Source organism: Amblyomma mixtum, chromosome 1 (assembly GCF_055824585.1).
Source record: "Amblyomma mixtum isolate Tamu chromosome 1, ASM5582458v1, whole genome shotgun sequence".
Classification (NCBI taxonomy): domain Eukaryota; kingdom Metazoa; phylum Arthropoda; class Arachnida; order Ixodida; family Ixodidae; genus Amblyomma; species Amblyomma mixtum.
The window spans coordinates 57,209,390-57,219,752 of NC_143012.1; the positions used below are offsets into that span (position 1 = coordinate 57,209,390).

General features: G+C 43.9%; 1 pseudogene; it reads right to left on the reverse strand.

Annotated features, from left to right (window-relative positions):
* Positions 1 to 8,524: 8,524 nt before the first annotated feature.
* LOC149366365 (programmed cell death protein 6 pseudogene) lies at positions 8,525 to 9,445 on the reverse strand (annotated as a pseudogene).
* Positions 9,446 to 10,363: the final 918 nt, after the last annotated feature.

Here is a 10,363-nt window from a genome sequence, read left to right on the forward strand (position 1 = left end):
AAAGCGCGATATCTCCGCAATGAAGCGCCAACTAGTCTCCACTTTTGCCTTGTTATCAGCAATCAAAAGTGTACCTTCTGTTGAAGCCTTCTATACTTGTGAACAAAGAGGGCTCTATAACAAGTGCACTGAAAATGGTGTGCTTTATACCTTTCCAATTACTTTGTGGACCCACAAACTCAACCCACTCGTCAGAAGTCAGTCACGGCTTACAAACTGTACACTCCAGCATACGCTGATTCGAACTGATGCGAGGCGCGCGCCAGCTGTTTTGCAGCATGATCATCTGTGTCACAGGAGTGTGAAGAGGCCGAGACGAAAAAGCCATTCCGAATGGTAGCTTGTTGGGTTGACAGCCATAATATCGTGCTTATCACACGGGGCTCTTCGTAACGCAATAACGAAGTTAATGCCAGACACACCTAAATTGGATAAAGCCAAGGACTTGATTTGAACTTCAGGCAATTGAATATAAGAAGCATGCAAATGCTAACGGGGGCAAAAGTCATCGCAGGCGCAGCGCCATCAAAGGGATCACCCGTGTTTGCTGGTGTGCATGCTGTGCACTGTTGCCTCTCTATTAATGCGCTCCATTGTCAACTGACGTGGATTTGCGAAGGCTACGCTCGAATTCTTTCTAGACCAGAGTGCCAGCGACAACAGTTAGCGACAGTAGAATCTAAAGCGCTAAAATAAAGGGGGCGGACAGACATCATAACGAAGAAAATTATTTCAGGATACATTTTTGCTCCATACGTGCTAAAAAACTCTAACGATTATCCTTCAGCATTTTTTTGCAGTCACGTGCACTCTCCAGACAAGAAATTACTGTCATAAAAACTAGCTTTTATTTTGTTCCTTTTCCTACCACATTTTATTTTGTTCCTTTTACCGCTAGCTGGCGGCATTGACCACCCGTGTAGTAAAGTTCGTCATCTCTTGTAATTGCTGGCTGTGGTTGGTTCACTTAAGAGTGCCCACATAGCAATGATAGACTGCTAAAAAAGCCTGCAGATGACAAGCATATGTAATTTGAGCTGCTCGAAGTCCAAAAAAAAAGTAACAAAGTAGGCACAAATTGATCACTGACTCAGAGTGCTAATAGAAATCAACAAGAAGCTTCGTGAACTAGCGGATATCAGAACTTGGAGGCCCTTTCCCAGGCAAAAGAAAAATGAAAAGAATGGAAAAGGCTCTCCAGCATCTTTCCGATCAGTGCTGGCTGAAATGAAGCATGAGCGAGCTGAAATTATTGCGTTAAACAAAACAGGTGAAAATATATAGTCAAGGAGCCCTAATTAGGAAGTCGGGGAACTTCAACAACAAATAAATAGTCTTGAACAATACAGCCGAATGATTAACCTCGAACTACGGACACTTGTACAAGACGACAATGAAGACATTCTCCAGAAAAGAAATGCTATTTCACAAAAAAAATTTCAGGGGGCACTTTGACTGTCTAAAGTGGGTAGAGGCGGAAGCGTTTTCCGCACCACCTTCGCTGTTTCTGTGGCACTGGTGGCGTCACATGTAATTGAGTACTAATTACTAAGTGATGACAAATCACTAATTAATGGTTAATTACTGATCAATGCCTGAATACTAATTAACTGCTAATTAATGACGCTTAAGCTTCCCCTTTAGGAGTGGAACGCGACAGCGTGTTGTAGCGCTGCCAGGGAGTCCACGGAACGCCACCACCCGTTCGGCGCGATGCCTTGCCCTTTGAACGCAACGCTTTTTGAGGAAAGGAAATGGCGCAGTAATTCTCTGTCATCTCGGTGGACACCTGAACCGCACCGTAGAGGAAGGGAGGAAGTGGGAGTGAAAGAAGATAGATAAAGAGGAGCCGTAATGAAGAAAATGAAAACTGTAATTAAGGAAAGGAAATTACGCAGTAACTGTGTCACAAAATTCAGGGGGGGGGGCACTTTTTTGACCTAAAGTGTGGTCACTGATGTGTGGTTATGTTAAGCTTCGCCCCTAAGAGTGGAACGCGACAGCGTCTTGCAACGCTGCCAAGGAGTCCATAGAACGCCATCGCCCATTCGGTTCTACGCCTCGCTCGTCGGTAAATTGGTTTTTGAGGAAAGGAAATGTATCTGTCTCTCATTTGTCGGTGGACACCTAAACCTCGCCGGAAGGGAATGGAGGAGGATGAGAGTTAGTGAAGACACCGTATTCACTAGACGCGCCTTTGTTCATTCCAAACCATCGCGCTGGCATGGCGGAGTGGATAGCATGCTCGTCTCTCACGCCGAAGACCGGGGTTCGATTCCTGAGCTCGACCAATTTCTTAATCGGTTTTATTTATTTATATGGCCTGACTAGTAAAGCTAATTAGGCTAATTGGGTAATTAAGCAATTAACTAAGCTCAGTCCCACTTACTTGGAGCATCACTATACGATCCCTTCAATTGGTTGCATGGTTACTATCCAAAGTACAATTGGCCCCGTTTGAAATTCGCGCACTGTGACTTCACGACCGTTTCCACCAATTGAAAAGCGTGACATTTTCTGTCGACAACTGCTGCTTACAACGATGAGACATTAAAGGCTTCCGCCTTAAAACTATAGCGGGATCATTTTAATGATCACAACATAGAAGGCCTCCGTAGGCTACCAGTTAAACGTGGCTAAAACCAGGCAGCACTGGTTCGTATTTCTTCGCGTGTAATGAAGGACGAGTTGAGGTTAGTATGGGGAAAGAATGAGGGAAGCTATGTATACGGTCTATTTTCTTGATAATCAAACAGCACATAACAAAAAGTCATGTGGGTGAGGAGGACAAAAGCCAAATAAAGGCAGAAGGATATGCTTGGCAAAGTAATGGAAAGCTGTTTGTCCGCAAGTATCACGGTGAACCGGTAATGCGGATTGCAAGTGAAGCCGACCTTGAAAAGATAATCTAAATGGGCGCCGCTGTTGCTACGTTTTGCTTGTCTGTTTCATTTATACTCTTTTGACTTCATGACAGCACGCACTATGCCTCTCTACAGTGATCCGTTATTTTTTAATTGTGCTGTTGGCAGCTTTCTCGTTTACGAAATTGCAAAGATGTCAGTTTATCACCCGAATATTAGAAACCTAAAAAATAAGCAATTTGGATTGCAGACAGCTCCAGATTCCCTGAGCCATATATCTGATAAACATGCCAGCACAGGAACGTGTTCATAAATGGAAACGATGTATTAATTCGAGGGTCGAAACTTTAAGGGGTATTCCGAGAAAACCATGCACTAGTGGGCGTTGCATTGTATATTAAAGAAAACCTGGCGCATGAAGTTTGGTTGGACTTTTCTGATCTCCGCTCCCAGTACAAATCGACCGCTGTGAAATGCCTGGGATCATTGGTTGCTTGTATTTATCAGCCCCAAATCTAGGGAAACTGTCGAACTTATTCAGTTTATGTGCGATCTTCTTGAATATGCATGCATGTTAATTATGCCTGCTGCTTTAGATGGAGATTTCAATAATGATCTGTTGGCATTCAGCCGACCACGACGCAATATTTATGCGTCCATTGATACATTTCGCTGCACCAATGTAATTCAGTCACAATCTAGAATATCCTTAGAGAGTGAAACTTTATTGGATATATGTCTCGGAAATAATTATTTACTTACTGTTCTATCAGGACCACTGATATTTAATTTTAGTGATCTTCTACCTATATTTTGATTTTTCTGCCATAAAATATGTAAATAAAAAATGGCAAACTCAATAGAAGGTTCCTTCAGAAGTATGTATTACCAACTAGCCCAACAACAAGTGTTGCTCAATAGAAGGTATATCTCAGGTTCAATTAAGCTAATCTGGCTGCGTTTAAATTTGTGGTAAAAAGCCCTGTTGCAACAATTTTCAATGATTTAAATCGCAGCATAGCGTAAGAGGTTACTAATTGGTTTTGACTGTGATAACCTCTTGTTCGGTGCGGTCTTCTTCTCACATTTATTATTTTTTAGAACTTGCTTTATATATTTCTTGACAGTTTTCGAATAAACGCTTCGATAGCGCGCAGACAATGAATACGTCATGCATCGCGAAATGGTTTGTTTACTTCCGGTGGCTGCATCCACTTATCCGCCCGCCAGCACAATCGCTTGCGTAAGTTTCACCGCTGTCATTGTGAGCCCATGACATACCGTGATCTCAAGACGCGATTTCTGCATGCGACCAGTGCGATCGGCTTCGAACCCAAAAGTGTGTCCTGCACAGAAACCGGCTGCTCAACGCCGGCGACGGCAGAAGCTACAGAAACTCCTACAGAGGGCTAAGCAGCGGTGCAGAAGCATTGTTCCCGCTCCCTTTCAGTCCGGCGGCCGTGGACTCCAGCGTACTGCAGCTGTAGCGTATGGGACTTGTAGCCGTGACGTCATGCTAGAAGCATATGGCAGCGCCGGGCTCCCTGTCACTCACCATGACGTCATCAAGACGTGACGTATACTGTTTAGAAAAACAGTTCTAAAAACCTCACTGACTATTCCTGATTGTTCGGAAACCAACTTTGTTAGGTTTTCACCTTTTCTACGCAAAGGTGAAAAGACCGCACGCTTAAGCATTGCGAGTGCAGCGGCAGACACAGATGAAACAAACACGGAAAACCTAAGCATATTTAGATGCTCTAAATAAGTCGGCTAATTTTATCAAACATAATGCCCTGAAACATTTGTTGGCTAAAAACAAGCATGCAACATTCAATCGTCGCCACACAGCGACATACTTTCCTGATTTTGACGCTGAATGTGGGCAAATCATTTCTCAGTTGTAAACATTAATATATTGATGATAAAAAATAAGTGCCAAGAATGTAGGCATAAGTTTTATGAATAATATTGGATAATATTATTGGATAATATTGAATATTAGATAATATTCAAAATGTGCTTCTTTTAGATATTTCAACGCTGAAAACATCAATAGTGTTGTTGAACGGTTTCAGCTGCATTCCTTTGCCGCATGTGCTCCCACTTCCCGCTTTGCAGAAAAAGTTTCAAAAACACGATCACCCTTGCCGCTGTCGCTCAACTAATTGTGGCGAAGCAGGCAACCCCCCCCCCCCCCCCCCCCCCCCCACCCCGGTCACGCAACTTGTCGAAATAGTCAAATTTTTGTCGGGCCATAGCGCCGAGGGCAATCGCATTTTTGAATTTATATAAACGTTAATGATTAATAATATTGACCTGCTACAAATAGCTATTACAATGAGGTGGCTATCGGTAATAGTTAAAAATTTTAACTTTTAGAATTTGGGTAATTACATTACTAGTTAACATGAATCGCCTGTTTTTTGACGTCCGCCAGAAGTGGTGTTCCTACGCCGCAAAAACCCTCTATTTATCTGAAAAACCATATTTTAAAACTTAATTATCACCTTTCCTAAAATACCCGGGTATACACCACTTCATGAACTAGATATTTTGATGTAGTGAACGGAGAACGAACGGCGAACGCCTCAGTATAAAAGCGGAATTTCTACTGCGAACGCTAAGGAGAAAACGAAGCATTGTTCCCCAATAGTGTGAGACAGGACAATTTCCTCGCTTTCATATTTTCTTTTGCACGGATAATTTTCGAGAAACATTCCAAATTCACTGCAGAAAAAAGTACTGCATTCGTTCTTTTTAGCACAATGTCTGTTCCGGTCATACTGTAGGTGCAATTATGTACATTTCAAAAAAAAATCTAACAAGCAGTTAAAATAAACAGCTACCACCCTTCAAACTTTCTTGCATGAAAGTGGCGTCTAGGTACTCGGTATCGCTGCTTTACTTATCTGAGTTTTGCCTGCGCAGAAAAGTGGCCTCAGTGAGCTACTTCATGAACGGCGCGTCATGATTACTTAAGGAGCCCTGACACAACTCATATTATGAATTCTGGTGTCTCTTCTTCATGAGAAAAATGCTTTATGAAACAATGGCATAACAGTAAAACACTTCTTATTTCAGTTTTCCGCACGACAGGAAGTCAGAGTGCAGGTTAGGACGCAAGATGAGGACCTACGATGATGAGGATGGGGACCTAATGAAGATAATACCTAAGGAAAACAAAATATAGGGTTAAAATGTTGAGTACCCTCTAAAGTATTTAATCGGAAGCCTCAAATTTGAATAGCGTCAAGAATGCAGCACGATGGCAGGCAGCATTATTTATTTGGCAGAAGGCGGCTGCTGGCAACAGACGGTTCGATGGACGGGAAAACATCTGGTCGTCGTGCCCTGGAATGACGGCCCATCTCATTGGCTTTATATGAGGCCTGAAATATCCTTTCGCGAGAGGTGAAGCAAAATTGAAAAGGTGCGACGCGGCTTTCCGTATAACCGACGTCATGTAGTCGCTAAAAGAGCAAGCGGTATGCATGGAAATGTCGCAAATGTCAGTATTAAAATGTACGGATGCCGGCCGGATACCGTCAGCAGCACTGACGCTTGCACTGTGTATAAGATTGGATGTCGTAAGCAAATTCAGCGGCCTCCTACTACGTTTGAGAGTGTTTTTCATGAAATGAAAAGCAAAAAATGACTAGAACCAATTTATGAACTCTGGCAAGCAGATGTAGTGTATTTGTCATAGCTTCTAGGACCTCTAGGATAGATGTGTCTATCGAAACGGTAAATGCAAAGCGCTACCGGATAGCGTTTTCTGCACAGCAGCGAGAACTTGAACCGACGTGCATGCGGTATGCTTGTTAAGTTCATGTGTACACTGGTGGCTTCAGTCTTTGAAATTAATTAACATCCACATTTTAAATTCAGCAATTCAATAATCGACGATAATTCAAACTGACACACACAACATCTTGAAAGGTAAAGAGGGCAAAGACGAAGACTGCAGTAGAAGAAACACAGGACGAGCGCCGACTCACAACTGAAAGTTTATTTGATGTCAGCACCACAATATATAGAAAAAGCGGCCAACCTATCTACAAGAATACAAACACAAACCAGTGTTGCTACGTGGCATCAAGGCATGCAACATCCCTATCATGTAATAAAATAGATGGCTTACTAACCAACAACCTTGTTTTCTTCCTCATGTGGTAGGCTTCCATAATCTCACGTGTTCCTGAACAACAACATCAACGACCTCTTAGGTTTGCGCTATTTATTAGCAACAGGGCAGAAAGCTGAGCTAGTTGGTATACATTCATTGTGAAAAATCCAGGCGCTAACTAACAACGACACAGAGGGGACACAGCGCTTACTCGCAAATACAAGAATTTTTATTCGGAAGCTTCTATATATACACAACAATATCAATATACACAATATATCTATATATATTCGGTTGGCCTGTCTATCAAAGAGATAGGTTTTTTGAAAGAGCGATTGAAAACAGCAAGTTAATCTTTGCCTGCACATCGGTCGGCATGTGGCGTATGGTTACTCTGGTTTCTTTTTGGTTTTTGTTGTGTATATATAGAAGCTTCTGAATAAGAATTCTTGTAGTTGCGAGTAAGCGCTGTGTCCCCTCTGTGTCGTTGTTAGTTAGCGCCTGGATTTTTAACTATTTATTACGCCCTGTTTCGGCGGCTCACACCTCGCTTGGATATCCCCCGATAGCGCTGATTTAGTACATTGGAACGCTGGGCTAGTATGCGAGGCACTTAGAATTTCTCAGCGCTACCGAAAGTAACATATACTCAATGAGCGATATCCCAACGTTTCCTTGCTCCTAGAAACACTGAGGCAGAGAGAGCGGCTAGGCAAGCACACACCGATATTACCACACCTCGACTTCCATACTTTTATGTAGACTGCGCACTCTTTTGAAGTCTAAGTATTGATATCAGCGAAAAGGTGTAGTTTTAGCCAAACTGTGCTAATTCTGAATTATATATCACCGATCCACTGTTCTGGTCAACAATTCCACTACCTGTAAACAGAAGCTTGTAAACCTCATTCGTCGCTTGCGATTGGGAACAGCCTACACGACGGACGGGCAAGCAGGTGGTCAGGCGGAAGGCGCAAAACGCCCAAATGCGTGAAGTGGCCGTCATAAGTGCTAGTGCAATTAACACGGGAGAAGGCGACGCAAATGTGCAGTCGAAAACTCACTCATCTCAGCTCCGAGATACAATCGACGTGGCACAAAACGAACAGCAATATGCGGCGTAATGGAAAAAGAAAGTGTTTAGTGGGCACATTTGGACAAATCATGACAGGTAAATTTTCATGGTTTAATAGGGTAAAATTTTTCTTCGCCCGTAACGCCCAAGTGGTGCAGTTCATTAAATCTAGCAGTCACAGTCCGCGTGCAAGCCTGGTGAGTTGCGCAACAAAACTTCATCTGCTTTAGGCGAGGTGCAGCGTAAGGACACAGCCACAACGACAGATAGCGCAGACGGAAGCCTGCGAGCGGGGTGAGAGGAAATGAGTGGCCGAAGGGGCTATAGGTGAGACATCGAGGGCACATACGTTCGTTTCAGATTCCAAAATCCAGCCTCTTCCTTGTCGGCAGGGAAAAGTTACGCAAGGCTTAAAAAATAGGGGTAAGATTGCGCTGTTCTAGCACAGGAATCTCCTCACGGCAAGACGCTGAGTGCGAGCTTCAGGGATTCCTCATAGCTGATATTGATCCAACCATCCCGGTCGGTGTCGTAACACCGGAAGCTGTTCGACAAGGCTTGCAGATGCACGCAACACAAGATGTAGTCGTCAAAGCTGATGGCGCCCTTCTTTTCTCTGTCGTACTTTGCGAACAAGGCGTTGAATGTCTGCTCGCTGAGACGGTATCCGAAACGGTTCATGGACTCCCGCAGTTGGTTCCTATCAATGAAACCAGTGCGGCCTTTGTCCAAATCTTGGAAGCACCGCACCCAGTCATTAATGTAGTTCCAGAGTAACACGAAGTCTTGAAAACCGATTGTGCCGGTGCGACTGCGGTCAAAGATGTTCATCATCATACGCACAGTCTCCGGATCAAAGGGCTTCCACGTTCCGTTGGACAGCACAATCTGTAGCTTCGTCGCGTCCATCTTACCGCTGCCTTCTCTGTCAACATTTGCGAAAATTCCCTGCAGGTAGGCGACGTCCGCCCGCCGTGGCTGAGGCTGGGCGTTCGTCGGAGCATTGTAAATAAATATGGGCGCCGGTGGTTGGAAGCTTACGTATGCATCAGATCCTAATAGAGGTAATCCGTTTGCGTCCAACCCAATTACCGGTCGAACTTTGGCGTCAGACATGACAACTGGTACCATGCCGATATCATATTCAGGTACGGACGGCATAGACACGTCTGACACAGTCACGGACCTCATGGAGACGTCGGGTTCTGTAACTGAACGCATGGTAACGTCTAGTGCACTCGCGGATGGCATGCTAACGTCTGACTCGGTCACTGTCTTCATGTAGACGTCCTCGACAGTCGCCACATTCGATGCCGACGCTGCCGCTTCGTTGGAATTTGATGACGGTTGGCTACTTGCAAGTCCGGGTGGCTCCATATTGATTGCCCTCGTCGCGTCAGCTCGCTGCGGGCTTCACGTAATGTGTTGATCGCGACGAGTTTACCCAGAAAAGAGGTTGGTGACGTTCATCTCATTGAATGGCTGCTGGGAAATTTCAAACACACAACCACAGATTCGACAAAACCGCCATTGCTAGAAGTCTTGAAATTGTGGCTGCTTCAAATAAGACGGGAAGTCGAAGGTCGGCCTACAAAGAGCAAATAAAGCACGGAGAGATTCTAAATTAGGCTCCATGTCGGAGTATATTTTATCGCTCACATGCACATTATGGATGAATAAGAGGGAGCAATGCAATAAATGAAGAGTATTTGACTGTGTAAATTGGTGCTACCGCCGACGTTCGAGCGTTACGTTCATGTGTGCTGCATGTTTTCATCTAAATGACATTATTGTGCATTTTTCTCACTCATAAAAACTGAAAGTGGATCAGAGCTACAGATAACGTGTATCTTTCATCCGGGAACATCGCTGGGAACATCGAAAGATTCTTCTGCATTCAAGAGAGGATGACCGCTTTCGTAATTATGCAAATTAAGAGGTTTAAACTGAATTTTGCACAAGATCGTGCACCTAGGACTAATCCTGATGGCGTTACGGCTAAAAGGTTTGTGAAGAGCTGCGAATCGAAACGAATAAGTGAAGTCACAGTGCAATAGGCTATGGCGTACTTCAGTGCGAAGATGGGCAAAAAGCATTAACTTCGCTAGACTGTGCAGGATACGCTACTGGTTCTAAGACTAGCAGAGGTTAACTGGGATAATTTATAAATATTTTACTCTAAAGAAAACGGTAAATGCGTTTAAAAAGGGCCCAACAGCGAGCCGAAAAAGGAACGATCGCGTGCTGCTACTGGTTTAATGAAGAATGTAGAAATTCCGGTCAATGGGAATCAAT